This window comes from Papio anubis, chromosome 8 (assembly GCF_008728515.1).
Source record: "Papio anubis isolate 15944 chromosome 8, Panubis1.0, whole genome shotgun sequence".
In the NCBI taxonomy this organism is placed as follows: Eukaryota; Metazoa; Chordata; class Mammalia; order Primates; family Cercopithecidae; genus Papio; species Papio anubis.
The window spans coordinates 88605280-88624238 of record NC_044983.1 but is presented as its reverse complement, the minus strand read 5'-3'; the positions used below and the strand labels follow the sequence as shown (position 1 = coordinate 88624238).

General features: G+C 37.3%; 1 long non-coding RNA gene across 4 annotated transcripts in view; it reads left to right on the top strand.

Annotated features, from left to right (window-relative positions):
- Window positions 1-10219, top strand: part of LOC103886963 — a 39164-nt gene extending 28945 nt beyond the window's left edge. The window contains exons 6-7 of one of the 4 annotated variants that reach the window (XR_002523887.2): window positions 1463-1588; window positions 9037-10219. This is a non-coding gene — a long non-coding RNA (uncharacterized LOC103886963). The remainder of the gene's footprint in view (window positions 1-1462; window positions 1589-9036) is intronic. The other 3 variants (XR_650853.4, XR_650855.4, XR_650856.4) reach the window with 3 other exon arrangements.
- The last annotated feature ends 8740 nt before the right edge of the window (window positions 10220-18959 follow it).

Below are 18959 nucleotides of genomic sequence, written 5' to 3'. Positions count from 1 at the left end.
AAAGAGTAATTGTAAATTCTACATTCTCTGATATTACTTTGATCTTAAGGGCATTCTTAGTAATGTTGGATTCTCATTCTGTAGTTTCCAATTAGTTTTGTTGCCTTGATTTAAATTTGTCTTTTTGGAGATGGGACTGGAAAAGGAGATTAAAGCACATGCCTCCATCAAAGTGTGTCTGTTCAGAATGAGTTTAACCACGAGCACTGGTGGCTTGCTCAGGAGGCTATGTGTCGGGGAGATCATAGAGAGATGAGGGTGTGTTTCCAAAGGTGGGCTGGTGGAGTCTTTGATTCCCTTCAAGGGGCAGTTAAGACAAGGTGGTGAAAGGCACATGGTCTGGGTACAATTCAGTTTCATCACTTTTTAGTTGGTGACCTCAGACAAGGTCCTAGGCTCTCTGTCATAAACATCACATGAGTCAGCATGTGTAAAGCATATGGACCCGTACTTAGCACTTTGTAAATGTTGTCTATTAAGCCAGACAAGGATTCTGTCATCATCTTCACGATCAATCAATCAGTTGGCTCTTTTCAGAAACTGGTATGACATAAGGAATAGAAAAGGGACAAAGGCCCAGCTGGAGAAAAGAGCTTGGTGTGAGGGGGTTAAAAAGGAAAGTAGAGCTAGAGCTAGAAAGAGGGGAGAAGAGTGGGAGGTTAGGTGAGGGAAGCAGGCAGCGACCAGACCAGAAGGGACCTCTCTCACTCTGGTAAGGAAATTGAATTCTAGCCAAATGTACTGAGAATTCATAGAAGCGACACAATCTGATGTATGCTTATGAAAGATCGCTTGTTTGCGTGTGGACCATGAGTTGTAGAGAGGCAGACGCAGAATCAGGAAGACCATTCAGGACATTGGAACCGTGGAAAGGATATGGGGATTAGAACGGGAAAATTTGTGTTTGACAGGGAATGTGGTTTTAGGGGAAGCTTTAGGAGCCTTGCTTTTCTCATTAAGAAACATGGAAGACAATAATACTTACCTTGCAGGGTTGTTATAAGAGTGAAATGAGATTATGTATATGGAAATGTTTGGTGAAGTGTAATGATAAACAAACACCAGTTCTTAACATTACTACTACTAGTACCTACATCTGTTTTTCAACATGTGGTTCTCATATCATCTGTGTTAGAATCATCTGAAGCATAAGCACAGAGGTTTTAGTTCAGACTTCCAAATTTCCACCTACCTTTTCTAGTCACCAATACCATTCCAAATGAGGGATTGCAGTGTAGTGGTGAAGAGTGGGGCAGGACTACCTGTTTCTAATTCTGGTTCTGCCTCCTTAACTTTCCTTACCTCTCTGTGTCCCAGTAGCCTCATCTGTAAAATGGGAATGATAATTAGAACGTATATTTTCTGGGGGTTTTGAAAAGGAAATGGATTAGTACATTTAAAAGGCTTAGAATAGAGATCAACTCATGGTAAGCACTAAATGAATGTTAACCATTGTTAACAGGACAAGTCTGATTGGGTGCAGATGTTAACATTGGACGCAAACATTCAAGACTGACCTCTTAACATGCAAAGACGCAGTCCTTGTTTGTGAAGTGCCTACAGTCTTGCAGAGGTGATATATAAATAGGTCAGTACATTGCAGGGTAATAATTGGCACAATAAACATTAAAAGAAATAACCATACATAATAGAACATTCACACTGATGACTGTGGGTTTTAAGTTGTATTACATGCCAATCTCTTTTTATTCAGGCTTAGTTTAATATTCATCTGTCTTTAGACTCGTTAAACCTGGCTAACTTGTCTGGCAGTTAAAATCCCATTTAAATATTTGGTTCTGAGAAATGAGCCTTGGAGAAGAAAAAGGATTGCTTTACTCCCTTTATTTTTCTCATATACTTCCTTCTAGTTTGTGTTCCAGTAAACATTTATATTTATAGCTGACTGAATAAGCTTGCTTCAGCTTTAAAGAATTCAATGCAGTCTGGCTTTAGATGTGAAAACATTAGCTAAGCTAAAAGTATGAGGAGCAAGCAGAGTGTAAGTTGGAGGCTTGGAGAAATGATCTTTAAGAGTTTTGCTCTGGGTGTGGACTTTTTAATTTAGTGTTGAGTTGTTTTTAATATGTTTCACGCAATAATTTATTAAATGCCTATTGTGATAGAAGACAGATTTACTTCTTTAGAAATTTTGCATGAATTTCAGGAGCCTTAATATATCCAAAAATGCAATATATAATCAGGTGGGTTATGATGAGGCATGGATTATGTGTGCCGTAAGCATTTAGAGAGGGAAAAGAGTCAGGAGAACTGCAACAGAGACAATGGTTCTTGAGCTGGAACTAGGAGGAAGTTTAAGAAAGAATACATAAAATAGGCTGGGTGCGGTGGCTCATGCCTGTAATCCCAGCACTTTGGGAGGCCGAGGCGGGTGGATCATCTGAGGTCAGGAGTTTGAGACCAGCCTGGTTGACATGGTGAAACCCTGTCTCTACTAAAAATACAAAAGAATTAGCCAGGAGTGGTGGTGGGTGCCTGTAATCCCAGCTACTCGGGAGGCTGAGGCAGGAGAATTGCTTGGACCCGGGAGGTGGAGGTTGCAGTGAGCCAAGATTGCACCATTGCACTCCAGCCTGGGCGACAAGAGCAAAACTCCGTCTCAAAACAAACAAACAAAAACAAAAACAAACAAAAAAAGAATACATAAAATATTTTGATAAAGAGACATTCTAGTACTTAGTATAGGATATCTAAACAAAATAAATATTACTTTTTTGATAAGTCCTAACATATCATGAGATAACATTTTTGAAAATGTAATCCATCCCTACATTTCTGGAACTGATCTTTTCATCCTGGACAAAGCATTTTATACATTGATTAAGTTTTTAGATTTTATGGGAGCAATGTACATTGAAGTCAAGAGTATGGGCTCTAAGTACCATATTGCTTGAGGTTTGAAATATGGACGGAACTGGTTCTGTGTCATCTAGGGAAAGTTAAATAAACCTCCCTAAGTCTTATTTTTAAAAAATGATAATAACAATAATATTTACCTCATAGATTTTTTAATGAAAGTTAAATGGAGTTAATGCATATAAGTAATTTAACACTAATAAATGATGATTCTTTAGAGGTATTATTTTCAATAAGTATAGAGTATCTAAAAAGATAAATATTACCTTTTAATATTAAAATTCTTGAGATATGCTTATCCTTAAAAAACAATTATAACAACTTGCAATTTATGATCCAAACTGTTTTCTTACAAATAAACAAAGTCCCTGTAGGCTATGATGAAAATTGAGAAAAGCTTCTCTCCAGTTGCCACCTACTGTTATTTCCAAGGATTCAGCATCTCAACTCCTTAGCACACAAACACAAACCATTTTGCTGGTGAGTTATCAATGGCATATTTAGACATAGGATTGGGTAGAAGTTATGATCAGATCAATTCAAATAGTATATTTATTTATTTATTCTTTTATTTATCTTGAGAATGAATCTCACTGTGTTGCCCAGGCTGCAGTGCAGTGGCACCATCTTGGCTCACTGCAACCTCCACCTCCTGGGTTCGAGTGATTCTCCTACCTCAGCCTCCCGAGTAGCTGGGACTACAGGCGCCCACCACCATGCCTGGCTAATTTTTGTATTTTTAGTAGAGACGGGGTTTCGCTGTGTTGGCCAGGTTGGTCTCGATCTTCTGACAGGTGATCGGCCCACTTCGGCCTCCCAAAGTGCTGGAATTACAGGCGTGAGCCACTGTGCCCGACCCAAATCATTTTTCTATTTAAGCACTCTACTCAAGAGAAGAAGATGATGGCCATATTTTTCTTAAATATTACCAAGGTAAAACTGAGTCTCAGGGAAGTTAAAGCCTTCCGAGATTTATACACTGACTATTCAGTCAAACCAGGAATATAGTGATAAAAGTTTCCCATTCCATAGCACCACATTTTCCTTCCAAATATGTCCATGGCTATCCAAGTCATGTCTGCCCTCTTACTACCAGTTGAATCCTTGCAGTCTGGTTTCCATCCAAATCTGCTAGGAAAGGCTTAGGAGGTAACCAGTGCGCTTTGAATATAACCAAATTCTCTTTGGCCCCAAAGAGCATTTGATATAGTCATCCTTTTCTCCCTGAATACTTGCTAGTGTAGGCTTCCCTGACATGGCACAATTGGCCTATCATCTTTTTCCTAAAGATTATCTGTTGACATAGCATCTTCCGTTTCTTTTTGCCATTTCAACATTCTGCCTGTACTATGCTTTAATCAATAATTTTCTTTATACACTGATTTTTATTAAAACTGAATTAGATCTACTTAATAAGTAGGAAAATGCCTTAATGGCAATACTATAGAAAAATAAGACCAATATCAATTGCCATAAACAGGAGATGATTATTAAGATACATAGGATTTTTGTTTGTTTGTTTTTAAGAGACAGTGTCTCACTCTGTTGCCCAAACTGGAATGCAGTGATGTAACCATGGCTTCCTGTAGCCTTCACCTCCTGGGCTCAGGCAGTCCTCCCATCTCAGCCTTCCAAGTAGCTGGGACTACAGGCACATGGCACCATGCCTGGCTAATTTTTAAATTTTTTATAGAGATGGGGTCTTGCTATGTTACCTAGTCTCATCTCAAACTCCTGGCCTCAAGTGATTCTCCTATTTCAGCGTCTCAAAGGGCTGAGATTACAGGCCCGAGCCATCATGCCTGGCCATGAATAGGATTTGAACAAAACAAATCCTTAATTTCTAGTTAGACAATCAATGTTTTCTGCTGAGAACATTGAACCTGAAGTCTGTACTCTTTCTGTTACAGAGGGAGTTTAACAAATTTTAAAGAGGCGTTTCAGAGCCTAACTGAAATTTTCTCCTTAATGTGATCCCTGGGATAGCTACAGTGTTTTCTTGATATAATTAAATGTTCAAAATGAAATTCATGTGCCCTTTAAAATAATATTTTTTACCACTAGTCATCCTGGCTTCACTCTTCAGGAAACACAAACATACAAATGAGACCCAAGTCCCTCCGCCTGGCAACAGAGGTCCCCAAATACATCTCAATTCTTGTTTTTGTCACCATTGTTATTATTTCTCTACACACATCATTTCCTGTGGTGAAACTGTACTACTCCTCCTTTCTGTTTATATCTGAAACTTTCCATACCTTCCCCACACTTTTTCCTCGTAATGGAATGTCACCTCAAATGTACAATTCTCTATATATTGTCAAATGCTACTTGAAGCCTTTCTTGATTTCCTAACTTGAAGCAATTGCTATTTTTGAGGGGCGGGTGGTTTAAGAACTTACACTTCCCTTGGGCTACTTCATTATTGACCTCATCACCCAATGTCATAATTTTCTACATTTCTCTATGGCAGTGAAGTTCATGTTCCTTTAGTTATTCCTATTTAGTTATTCTTAGTCCAGCTATGTGCTAGCCAAGTATTCGTATTCCAGCTATGTGCTAGCACATAGTAGGCACTTGGAAAATATCCACAGACTTGCATGAATTTGATGATATTAAAGTTGGGTTGAGTTTGGGTGAAGGTGCCTTATCTGTACTTAGCTGTATGCAGTATGATAGAAAGGAAACTTAGGAAACTTGTCTGTGAATCAGGACATCTGAATTTTTACCTTACTAAACTGAGAATTTAGCACAGTAAAAAAATTTTACCCTGCTAAACTGAACAATTAATTAATTTATCTGACTATTTGTGATGATACCAAATCTGTCCCTGTTTATATATGGGGTGTGGGGAGAGGTTCAGGTACTGTGTATTTAAAGGGGCTGGGGCAAATGCCACTGAGAGAGGAAGGAGGACTGGATGGAGTTCCAAAGATAACTCTGCCCAGGGGCAGTCATTGATCATTATTTGCCCTGTGTACTCAAGCTCTTCCTGCCCATTAGTTTATTTTATTTATAAGAATAAAGGCATTGCACACCCTCCTTTAAGAGACAAAACACTGTACTCAACCTAGTTTATTTTCTCATGTTTAAACTTCTTGTTTGTCATCTGTAATAGGGAGATAATAATGGTATCTACCTTCCAGAGTTAATGTGATGATTAAATGAGATAACCTGTGAAAGATTTAATCGATGTTGAGTACATAGCAAGTGCTCAATAAAATATTAGTTAATTATTTCTACATATTAAACTGTATCTGAAAAACTTATTGAGCAACTCAGATTAAGCATAAGACATATAACCCTAATGTTACATACATTCTTTGTTTATTCATTTTAGAGACACGGTCTCGTCCTGTTACCCAGGCTGGAGTACAGTGGTGCAGTCACAGCTCTCTGCAACCCGTAATTTTTGAGCTCAAGAGATCTTCCCGCTCCAGCTTCCTGAGTAGCTGGGACTACCGACACATGCCATCATGCTCAGCAATTTTTAAATTTTTTGTAGGGATGGGGTCTCACTATGTTGCTCAGGCTGGAATTCCAGGTGTGAGCCACCAAGCCCAGCCAACATACATTCTTATAACTAATGAAATGAAATTTGGTTAGTGAAATTTGAATTTGTTCCTGTGTATGTTAATCTCTGCTCCTCCTCTCTGTATCTACTAGACTATATCTCTTTCCAAGGCTTCTGATATCAGTGAACAGACAACCCATAAGCACTGTTCACCTGCAATCAAAACATTGCTTTTCTTCAGAGATGCTCAAGGAAAGCCCTAAGGAAGAGGAATCAGCAGGGGGAGTGGGGAGATGGGACAATGTGAGGAAGACAGGCTTGATTTCCTCTGTACCTTAGGCACCTTGCTCTCACATGGTTATTTTACTTTCCAGATAATTTTAATCTCACCCATGACAATGTTTGTGTCTCTGTCAAGCTAACACTAAGTATTTAAGGCCTTTTTGGCCACTCGGTCTCACATATGTGTTGCTAAAATAAAAAGACATAAGGCTCCTCATTGTCTATATTTGAATTAGCCATGATTCTCTCTTATTATTATTATTATTTGCTTCTGTCTTTGGTCCCTTTTCTCTTCATTCACCCTCCACCCCACTCTGCACTTTGCTAACAACTATTTGGATTTATTATTAGTTTTCTGGCTGTTTGTTTGATGATCATTAGTTTGTGGTCTATGCTGAAATCTGATTCATGAGTCTTCTTTCTTCATACCCTCTGATTTCATTCCATGATATCTCTGCCTCCACTTGTTATTGCTCTGAAATCTCCTGTCTTATTTACGCCAACGGCTTCAATAAAATCTATGGCTACTTCTTCTTTCATTCCCTCTAATCACTTTTAGGCAGTCATTATGCTTAAATATTTAGCCTCCCTTGATTTTCACTTGCACATAACAGTTTAGTTAAGACCGTGATGTCAAATACCCTTTATAGCTTTCTCATTCCTCTTTTTCCTTTGTCATGCTTCTTTGCTCCTGCATATAATTTTCTTAGAAATTTCCCTGGAGTGACTTTCTAAGATGTGCCTCTATTTTTTTTTTTCCCCCTTAGGCTGTAGGCTTTCTATTTCACTGCTTAGTATTTTTTCATCTCCTTCTGCTTATATTTACTGTCACTTCTCTCATTTTCTTTCCTACTTTCACTCACTAATGAACACAGTTCTGATTCTTTATTCAATCTTCTAATTTAAGGAAGTGAATAAAATAGTGGACAAAGAGGTTTTCAATTGCAGCTACTCCAAAATTTCTCTTACATTATGTTAGATTGTAGAGAAAAAAGAAATGTTATTAATTAATATATGAAGGACCATCATGGCAAGTCATCCACACAAACTAGAAGAAAGCAAAACATTATTTTTGTATGCAGGACTCTGGCCATGAGATGACTAAGAAACAAAGGTGAATGTCTAGATCTCTGAATTTGGGAAGGTAATGTGGGAAAGAGCTTTGCTATTCAAATCATGGTCCATGGGCCAGCAGCATGGACATCACCTAGATGCTTGTTAGAAATGCAGAATCTTTGGTTCCACATCAGACCCACACAATTGGAATCTGCATTTTTAACAGATGTATTCACATTAAAATTTGAAAGCACTGGCATAGAGGAAAGAATCCTTAAAATTCAGATCAAGCTCAGCTCTAGCATTTCTTAGGCAGACTTTGAGTAAGTTACTTAACCTCTTTGAATTTCTGTTTGCTCACCCATGAAATGTGAGTAATAATACCTACTAACCTTTAAAATTGTTGTAGGGAACAGAAATAAAATATGTACAATTCCGTAGCAGTCAATAAATAGTAACAATTATACTTGTGGATTCCTTAAAAGAATAGAACAGGAAGGAGATTTCAGCTTCTCTAACTACATTTTAAATTTGTAGTCACTAAACGGGGAAAATATCTGGTTAAAAGTATGTACGCAAACCGGAAAAATTGATTAGATGTGAACTCTGGTAACACTGCAGGAGCTTCTCTTTAGTAACAATAATAATGACTGACTTGACTTGGGTTTGAGTCTCAATTCACTTACTAGTAATGAGAGATTGGGCGAGTCACAGAAACTTTTTGTCCTCAATTTTCTCATCTATAAGACATGGGAAATAATATTTGATTGATAGATTTGCTTTGAGAATGAAAGTTATGTGATTACTTATATATTCCTCCTCCCATTGATCCATCTATCCATTCATTTGACATATAGTTACTGCTTGTTATGTTCTGGGCGCTGGGGAAAGCATGAAAGGTTTAAAAGTGAATGAGACATAGTTCTATCCAGGAGCTTATTCTTTTTAGAAAACTATGTGTCAGTTTTAGCTACTGGTGATTTTTAAACACATCATAAATGCCAGGCACCACATCAAACACATTACGTTATTCTACTTGTTTCTCAGGAACACTGAGGCTTAGAGAGGCTAAGTTACTTGCCCACGGGCATTCAGTTAGGAAGTGGCAGACACAAAATACAATACACCCTACTAGTTTAAGTTATAGAGCAAGCACTATGCAAAAGTAAACTATTATGATCAAGGCAGAAGGAAAGAACCAAAAACTAGGTGGTTTTATTGTAGACTCCCCCGCCACTAGATTCCCTGTTTGCATCTTTTGCTAAGAAATGAATTCCTTCCACTGTGTGCTGTTTTCTCTTGTACAGATGCCTCCCAGCTGGAGCTGGGACTGAGAAGTCACCTGCAGAATGTTGAGACTCACTCTCCTTCCATCCCCATAAGAAGAAAAAAAAAACCTTCTGTGGTTAAATTTCATGAGCCATTTAACTCTCCAGCAGCCATTTGGTCTTTGCTGTTTCTGTTTTGTGGATGAATTTATTTTATGTGTTATTTCCCCCTTAAATTTTAAGGATATGTATCTTCATGAAAAGAACAAAGGAAGAAAAACAACTTGTAAATTATCACAAGAAAAACCACTGCTAAAAGCAATAAGTTTGCTGACAGATGGCAGAATCAGTTGAAAAGCGAGTACCATATTTACTAAGTCTAACCCATTTAGTAAGCCAAAAAAGTGTTATCTAATTCTATCCCCTGTGTATGCATGTGTTTTGGAATAAACAGATGCCTAATGAGGAATGTGTCTAGTGTAGTTTTGCAGGAACCTGGATAAACCCAGGTTCTGATTCAGGGTTTGATTTTGAAAAATATCAGTGTGCAAAGTTGAATCTGTTGTAAATAAAGTTGTCAGAGCAAAAACGGCATTAAAATGTGGTCAAAGCAACAATATTACTTTAAAAAAAAACACACCACAGATTATTATACCACATACATTTGCTTTTCAAAATCATTTTATTATTTATATAGTTTTAGAACAACTTAAAAGTACTTTTTTTTTAAAGTACACATATCAGGAAACCAGGATGTGTGCCTGGCCAGTCTAACCAATTTGGATATTATCAAGCTTTTTACAAAAAGATGTGAAAATAGTTCATCAAAACATACATTTGCTTATAATGCATGGAACATGGCTAAGATACAACCTCCCCACCTGCCCGTCCTGACCTCTTTTCCTTCAAAGCTCCAGTTTTCTAAAAGAAAGAAATGCTAATCCTACTACTGTCTTATTTTGAATACTGAATTTTGAGACTGTGTATTCAGATGAAGATGTATCATGATCGAGTCTAAGTCGCAAAGAATAAATAAAGTCTGGAATGCTGTATACTTAAAAGGAATTTAGAATAGACTCAGATTCTAAGTGAGCACATGTACCATGGTCTCTAGAAAGTGGACTTATTGGTTATTATTTAATGCCTCTGTGAGTTTCCTCAAGAATAATATTGAGACTGGTGATTTGCACAGGGTCAGCATAGGCCTAAGTATTACTCACTAGGTAGCCAACACATATGGTAGAAGGAGCCAAGGAATCAATCAGCCTTCCTTCCTTCCTTCCTTCCTTCCTTCCTTCCTTCCTTCCTTCCTTCCTTCCTTCCTTCCTCCCTCCCTCCCTCCCTCCCTTCCTTCCTTTCCTTTTCCTTCCTTCTTTCCTTTCTTTTCCTTTTCCTTCCTTCTTTCCTTTCTTTTCCTTTTCCTTCCTTCCTTCCTTCCCTTCTTTCCCATCCTTCCCTTCCCTTTCCTTTCCCTTCCCTTTCCTCCCTTTCTCCCTCCCTCCCTCCCTCCCTCCCTCCCTTCCTTCCTTCCTCCCTTCCTTCCTTCCTTCCTTCCTTTCTTGCTTTTCCTTCCTTCCTTGCATTTCCTTCCTTTCTTCCTTTTCATTCCTTCTTTAAAATAAATCATTTCTTTAATCTGGAAATATGATTAATTAATCAATCAATATCTCACAAAGAAAACTTCAAAACAAGAAGTAGAGCTAGAGATAAAGAAAAACATGCCATAATGACAAAAGGGTTAATCCATTAAAAATGCATCAGTCCTTAATATGTATGCATCTAATAAAAAATTTCAAAGTATATGAAGCAAAAATGCCAGAAATAGAAAGACAAACAGAAAAGAACACAATCAAAATTGAGCATTTTAATACTCTTTCTTCAGTAATTGATTGAACAGACAGACAGTGAGGGAGAAAAGATATAGACATGAACAACGATCAACTTAGCTTAATAGGCATTTATAGAATTCTACACCTAATAACAGCAGAATATACATTCTTTTCAATGCACATAGAGCATATGGCATCTCACTGTTTTTTTGTTCCTTTGTTTGTTTTAGACGAGATCTGGCTACGGCGCTCAGGCTGGAGGTCAGTGGCTCAATGATAGCTCACTGTAGCCTCGAACTCCTGGGCTGAAGCAATCCTCCTGCTTCAGCTTCAAGAGTAGCTGGGACTACAAGTGTGACCCATCACACCTAGATACTTTTTAAAATTTGTTGTGGAGACAGGGTCTCATTATGTTACCCAGACTAGTTTGGAATTCCTGGGCTCAAGCAATCCTCCTGCCTTGGCCTCCCAAACTCCTGGGATTATAGGCATGAGCCACAGTGCCCAGCTCCTCAAATGCTTATTGAGTTTTAATTTTCATTTTTGTAGCCAATGAGCATAAGCACACATTAATATGTTTAGTGGCTATTTTGCTACTGATATAGATGCTCTTGGTGCCCTGTTCAGATCTCCTTAATCAGGATAGTGTAACTTTATCTCAGCTGCTGATAATAGCTTATATTTGCCTCTTCTTAGAGGATTGCCCTGGGCTGATGGGAGCCACATAAGCTTATATAAATCAACTTGCTTGGATCACCCAGAAGATGATACAGCCCATAGCCAGTGACTGATTGATGTGAGGTGCAACAGCACCAATCTTGCTCAGCTGGGCAGAGCAAGCTCTGCGGTACAATTCATGTTGCAGAGTTCCTTACAGGATGAGGGTGAGGCTAGACTTTTTAAAAAAGATAGAATAAAAGCAAAGTGCTTGGCCTTCCCTTTTTCCCATGCCTGCCAGGGACGAGAGCTGTGTGGAAGAGGGCAGTAAGGCGAGAGGTGTCGCCAATTCTTCCATTTCCACACACCTAAGAAAAGTAGTGAAACAGACTTGAGCCTTCTACTCACTTTAGTCCTTGTTTCTTTAAGGAAGAAACTGCTGAGTGATGAGATAATCTGTTGTCTGCTTTTCATCAAAACAATGATGCACTGCATTAGAGCAAGGGTACCCAACCCCTGGGCCGCAGATGGGTACTGGTGTTTGGTTTGCTAGCAACCTGGCTGCACAGCAGGAGGTGAACTGCAGCCAAGCCAGCATTACTACCCGAGCTCCACCTCCTATCAGATCACCTGGAACATTAGATTCTCATAGGAGCGTGAACCCTATTGTGAACTGTGCATGCAAGGAATTTATGTTGTGCACTCCTTATGAGAGTCTAATGCTTGATGATCTAAGGTGTAACAGTTTTATCCCAAAACCAGCCCCCCAGGGCCCCCCACCACTTCATCCCCCAACTTGGTCCTTGGAAAAATTGTCTTCCACAAAACTGGTCCCTGGTGCCAGAAACGTTGGGGACAGCTGCCTTAGAGGATCAGAACAATCTTGATTTCCTTCATTTGGAATCCACAAACCTTTTAACCATAGTTACCAACTGGTCTTGGTTACCTTCTTAAAGCGAGCAGAGCTAATCCTCTAAAACTAGTTAGTAACACACATTTTCCAGGCGATAGCCAGTGCTTTCTCCTTTCTAAAATACAGAAAGTTCTAGCTCGTGTAAAGGTCCTAGAGGAATTTCTTGACTTTTGTATGGGTAAGTTAAACCACGATTCAAATATGCAGCTTCTTCTCTCTTTTTTTTTTTTTTTTTTGCTTTCCAGTAATTTGCTGAGCTGTGCTGTGTTGCTTGGCAAGCTACTTAACCTTTCTGAACCTGAATTTTAAAAACTCCAAAATATTTGACACATTTCTCCCAAGGCGCCAGTGGAATTAGCGAATGAGTCAGCAAATTTGTTTATGATTCCTGGAAAAGTAAGCTCATAGTTTTTATAAGCACTGAGCAATGTAAAATAAATCTTATCAAACGCTTTGCCCATCTGTCCTACTGTACTATTTTAAATGAATACTCCAGTATTTCTGTTATTTATGTTCTTATTTCATTTATGCCTTTCCTCTTTCTAGAAAGCCAACTTATATAGCCTTCCTTTGAGGAAGTCTGGAAAAGCCAAACCTTGAATAGTGTGCATATCGTACTGTACTGGTTAGTTCTTTCTTTCTTTCTTTTTCTTGTTTTTGAGACAGCCTCTCACTCTGCCGCCCAGACTGGAGTGCAGTGACATGATCATAGCTCACTGCAGCCTTGACCTCCTGGGCTCAAGTGATCCTCTGCATCAGCCTCCAAGTAGCTGGGACCACAGATGCAGGCTACCACCCCTGGCTGATTTCATTTTTGATAGAGTCAGAGTCTCTCTATGTTGCTCAGGCTGGTCTGAAACTCCTGGAGTCAAGCCATACTCCCACTTCAGTCCCCCAAAGTGCTGGGATTACAGGTGTGAGCCACCACACTTGACCTCTATTTTTTTTTTTTTTTTTTGATTGAGAGGCAAAAATATATTCAATCTGTTAAAACTTCAAATACGCTCAGGTATGACTTAGACCAGGGACCAGATAGTACGTATTTTTGGTTTTGCAGGTCATGTGGTCTCTGTGATGGCTATTTAAAGCTGCCTTTGTAGCATGAAAGCAACCACAGACAAGGTATAAATGAATGAGCATGACTGTATTCTAATAAACTTTATAAAAACAGCAAGCTGGATGGCCTATGGGCAGTAGTTGGCCAACCTGTGACTTAGTTGGTGGAAGAATTCCATATTCATTCTACCTGCCGCCCCAATGCACATGAACACCTTACTTCCATCACACACACACATTCCCATATCCTTTATTTATCTGTGGTTTTGTGCAAAACTTTAAGAGTTTTTTCTTTTTTCTGTATATATTAATGTAGCAGAATAATCTCACAGAGAAATTAACTCCATGTAATATTCAGCTGTTGGATAATAATAAAAATAAGAAAAGTGGTTTTCTCCATCTGAGCACTTCAGTCTGTCATTGCCACCATCCCAAAACAACTGAGTTTTCCTACCTTTTCACTTTCAAATTTTAAAATTTTATCTTTAGTCATTTTAAGTTTACTTTTAATTTTTACTCAAAATTTGTTTCACTAAACTTTTTATTTTCAAAAATTTCCAACTTACAGAGAGGCACAGTGAATACCCATACAATATCAACCTGAATCTACCAGTTATTGACATCTTGCAAGATTTACTTTATTTCTTTCACATATATTTACTTTGCCTAATTATTTGAAAGTAAGTTGCAGATATACAAGTATTTTGACAACACTTGACCCCTTTATACTTCAACATATATCCCCTTAGAACAAGGATGTTTTCTTGCATAAACACAGCATCGCCACACTCCCAAACTGACAATGACAGAATACTATCATCTAATAGATAGTAGTCCCCAAACATCTCTCAGTTGACCCTTTCCTGCCTACAGGCCTGAATTAGAATCCAATTAAGAATCACATTTGGCATTCATTTACCATCTAACTTTGGTCTCCTTTAATCTAGTACAGCCCCTTGCCTTTTTGTTTGTTTTACATGATGCTGACATTTTTGAAGAATCCAGAAATCCAGATGAATTGAAGCATAGGATGGCTTCAATTCTGGATTAGCCCAATAGACTCATTATTATATTCAAGTTAAACATTTTTGGCAAGAATGCTACACAGGAGCTTCTTGGATTTTGCATTGTACCACATCAGAAAGCACATAATGTCTGTTTGTCTCATTATTAGTAATACTTACTTTGATTATTTGGAACTGGGAGAATATATCTCCTTGTTTTCCTTTTGCAACCAGGAAATACTCTGTGGTACATTTTGAAACATGTGAACTTCCTGTCCCTCCATAATGCCCCAATCTTGGTGTTCAAGCAAAAGGATGATCACCTAATTTTTTCATTCCTTTCACATTTATTAGTTGTCATTCTTATTTAAATAAAAGATTTACCTTCTGTCTCCCTTACTTCTTGTGGCTATTGCACGGATTCTTTCTTTATTCAAAGTGTTATAATCTATCACTATTATTATTCTTTTTCATGCTGAAATTATAGGCAATTTGGCCAATGGAAGCCCACAGGCTGACTTTTGAGTCTTGTGCACATGACTGCGTCATTCTTGGAGTGCTTTAGTGCAGGATTTTCTAGGTGTACTTTGAATTTTCCTCGCCTACACTTGAAATCAAGCATCTCTTCTAGAAGCCTTGTTTTCTTCTAGATAGGAGTGGTATTTAGAAACCAAGATCTTGGCACTAGGTGCGCTCATTGCTCCTAGGATGTCATGGCTTCTAGGTTCTTTCAGCAACCAGTTAGAATATTTATCTTTGAAAACATCATAAGTTCATATGGGTTGTTCTAGTTAGAGTTCTTCTTCATCTCCTCCCCATTCCATATTCATATCTCTTTTTTCCCCATAGTGAGGAACCTGATTCTCAAATATCATTCTTTTTACTAATGTTTTCTATCCTCTATGAAAACATTTTAGATTAGTACTCTAATAGTACCACAAGCAAAAAACCCACTATGTAGAGTTTAAAATTTCTTTCCTAGTTTTCTATTCCTTTAGACTATATTCCATTAAGGGTATAGAACATAGCTGCTGTGTCTGTGAGTAGCTTAATATTTTTTCTGTTTGATTATACTATCAATTTGTTTAAAAATTAGGTTTGTTTCTGTTTGTGTTCAGTTATATGGTTAGATTTTTACATCTTTTCTGATTTGATTCTTTTAATTTAAAAATATTTGTATGTTTCAAATGTTAAACTATATTTAAAAATATATCAGAGACATCTCATTCTTATTTCTATCCCTTCTACCACATTCTTTACTTCTATAGGTAATAGTTATGGTTGTTGCATAGTTTAAACTATCTAGTTTAGGCATTTTTTTTTTGTGAAATTAGCAGCATCTACCAACTCACACTATATATTCATATTTGTTAATCTTTCTGTATATATTCATGTGCATCTTACTTTGTTCACCCAACAATATGTCCTTGAAATCACTTCCTATCACTTCATAGCGATCAACTCATTCTTTTGCATAGCAGTATATTATTCCATTGTGTGGATTTTCCATAGTTTATTTCATCAGTCTTCTAATAGGCATTTAAGTTATTTATAATATTTTGCTGCAATAAATACTTCTGCAATGAATAATTTTGTTCGTATCAGTATGTGCATTGTTTTGTATTTAAGAAGGGATATTGTTGTCCTAAGGGCTTAGATTTCATTGTCTTCTAGGAGCCAGGGAAAAGAAAGAATCAATAGAATTGAGTAAGAAATGAGTGGCAGACCTTTGAAGAAAGGGGTTGGATTAAATGAAACTCATAAAGGGAAAAGATGCTAAATTCAGTAGCTGATAAAGTGCTAGACCAGTGCCACACAGTGCCTGAAGACATGCAAAAGCCATACAGGAGAGACTCACGAAGGGAATGGAAAGAAGTTGTAAGGGCCCAGACGTTTGGAGCCTAATAAATTTCCTGGTGGCTGAGTGGACTTGGAAGGAGAGAATTCTATGAACAACAAAGCTACGTACTCTCCAAAATACCTGTGCTTGGGCAAGGCTCATCTCCTTAGTAGTCATTATAGATGCAGGGACAGAATTTATTTCCAAGTTTCATGACTTTTAAACCCCTAGAACGCTCAAATAATCTTAGGAAAGAAGAGGAAAACTCAAAATGTTACTGAGACTGAACTTTCTACCAGTCAGAAGAGAAAAATAAAGAAGGTTTCATTGCTTCCACTGTTGTGAAACAAATTCATTTCTGTTCCCAAAATGATTTATTATGTGTGTGTGTGTGTGTGTGTGTTTATAGAAATGGTATTCTAAATATTTACTGAATAACATAACCTTTTCTTCTATGACTTATTTTTTTTATTTAACAAAATATATTGGACATCTTGCATTTTTTCAACACCTGAAAAGTGTCTAACTATATGGATACATGCTGTCTTGTTCTTCATAAGGTGCTGTTGGAAGAAACAAGTATAAAAGATCCAGAAGGTATTACACTGACTTTTTAGAAGCAGAGTTTGCAGCTGATTATACTGTTCTAAGAAAGTTTTAGCTCTAAGAAAGTGTGCATTCATGTTTTTCATAAAGAAAATAATTGCACAGTATTCTTTGTATTTTTTCAACACTGACAGATGGTAAGTGAACAGCCTGGGAGGAGGAGAAGTGACCCAACTTGCTTCTGCAGTATTAGAAAAGATATCAAAGTAAGAGGCAGACACTCCCAGTGCCAAAGATTTTGTTTTCTTTCTTACTCATCTCATTCAAACTGATCACAAATTGCTTCATTGCATTCTATGGTGTCACTTCATAATAAAGTAATTCCTTTTTACCTTTACATTGAAGGAGTGTCTTGGCCTATGATAAAATGATTTCCTCAGCTCACCCAAGGTTGAAAGTAATAGTAGTGAAAATTATTCAGAAATCTGTCATAATCATAGCAATAGTATAAGAAACACAGAATATATAAATGTACTATTCAGCATCAAAAGACAAAAGGAAACTTTCTAATGAACATTACCCTGTGGGTTTCAGGAAGCACAAGAAGTCAGGACAAATTTTGATACTATTCCCTCCCACCAAACGTTTATGAGAATTGTAGTGCTTTGCACAATGCTAGACTTAGGTTGTCAGTTTAATAAACAGTAATATTGAGAGATTTTCTGCATTGCCAGTGAAAATTACTTTATCAATTTTTTCTTTGTGTTTAGCATATTTGTAGAATCAGCCTAACAGTCCCTAAAGTAAAACTCGAAGACATCCAATTTGCATATATTCTTGAAAAAAAAAAAAGGTTTGTTAGTGCATTGAAAAAGGTTTTTGTCTAATGAGGCTGGTGGTGGTGGGGAAATATGAATAATAAATAGTCCATATGCTTAATTTATGTTTTCAAATATATCGCATATCCAAAATAGCAGGTAGAATTGACAATAGTAATGATTGAAAAGTGCCATATAATAGAAAGAGTACAAAAACTCAAGTTAGAAAATTTGAGTTTTGGTTCTAATTTTGTCACTAGTTAACTAACTGACTGTAGGTAAGTCACTTTCAGCGTAATTATCTGACAAACAGTTTGTGGGTGTGTTCGTGGGGAGTGGTTGCTAGACTATGTGATTGTCAAAGTCCCAATGATTTTTCTGCTTCTCCTGACAATAAGCTTTGCACAAAAGTAACATGTGTTTAAGTTAATGTAATGTGATTTAACACTCCAAAAATTTCTCTAGAGTTACATAAGTTTTTTTTTCAAAAATTTGTTTATTGATGACATATTCTGGCAAATAGAGAATATTTATTTTCATGGTATAGGTGATAAAACCAATAATATTCATATACTTTTTTCTCAAAGATCAGTATATTACAGACATATAACTACAATTCAGAATCTCTAATTATTTATTTATTTCATTCACAAATATAGTAATTCCCCCTTGATTCCCAATGGATGCCTGAAACTATGGATAGTACTAAACCCTATGACCTATGCATATGGTGTTATGTGTTTTCCTACACATACATGCCTATGACATTTAATTTATAAATTAGGCACAGTGAGATTAATAACAGTAACTAACAATAAAATATAATAATTGTAACAATACGCTATAATAAAAACTCTGTGAATGTGGTCACCTGTCCATCAGTTTCCTAGTAGCTAAGAGATAGCAAGAGCATGAGATTTCAGCATGCTACTCAGAATGGCACGCAATTTGAAACTTATAAATTTTTTGTTTCTGGAATTTTCCCTTCAATATTTACAGGCTGGGGTTGATCATGGGTAACTGAATCCTCAAAATGCGAAACTGTGGATAAGGGGAGGCTACCGTATTCACTTACTGCATACTAGGAAGGGACTAACGTGAATTGATCACTTAGCATGCCAGGAAGTTTGAAAGCAAAGACTCTGGAATCAGAATCTGAATGTTAGTCCTAATTGCTATTTCTTAGCTGTGACCTCAGGCAACTTACATGATCTTTAGGTGGCAGAGAGAAGTTTATGAGGTAACTCTCAACTCTTTGAAGGTGAAACATAGCTGCTTAAACACTTTAGCTATTCTATT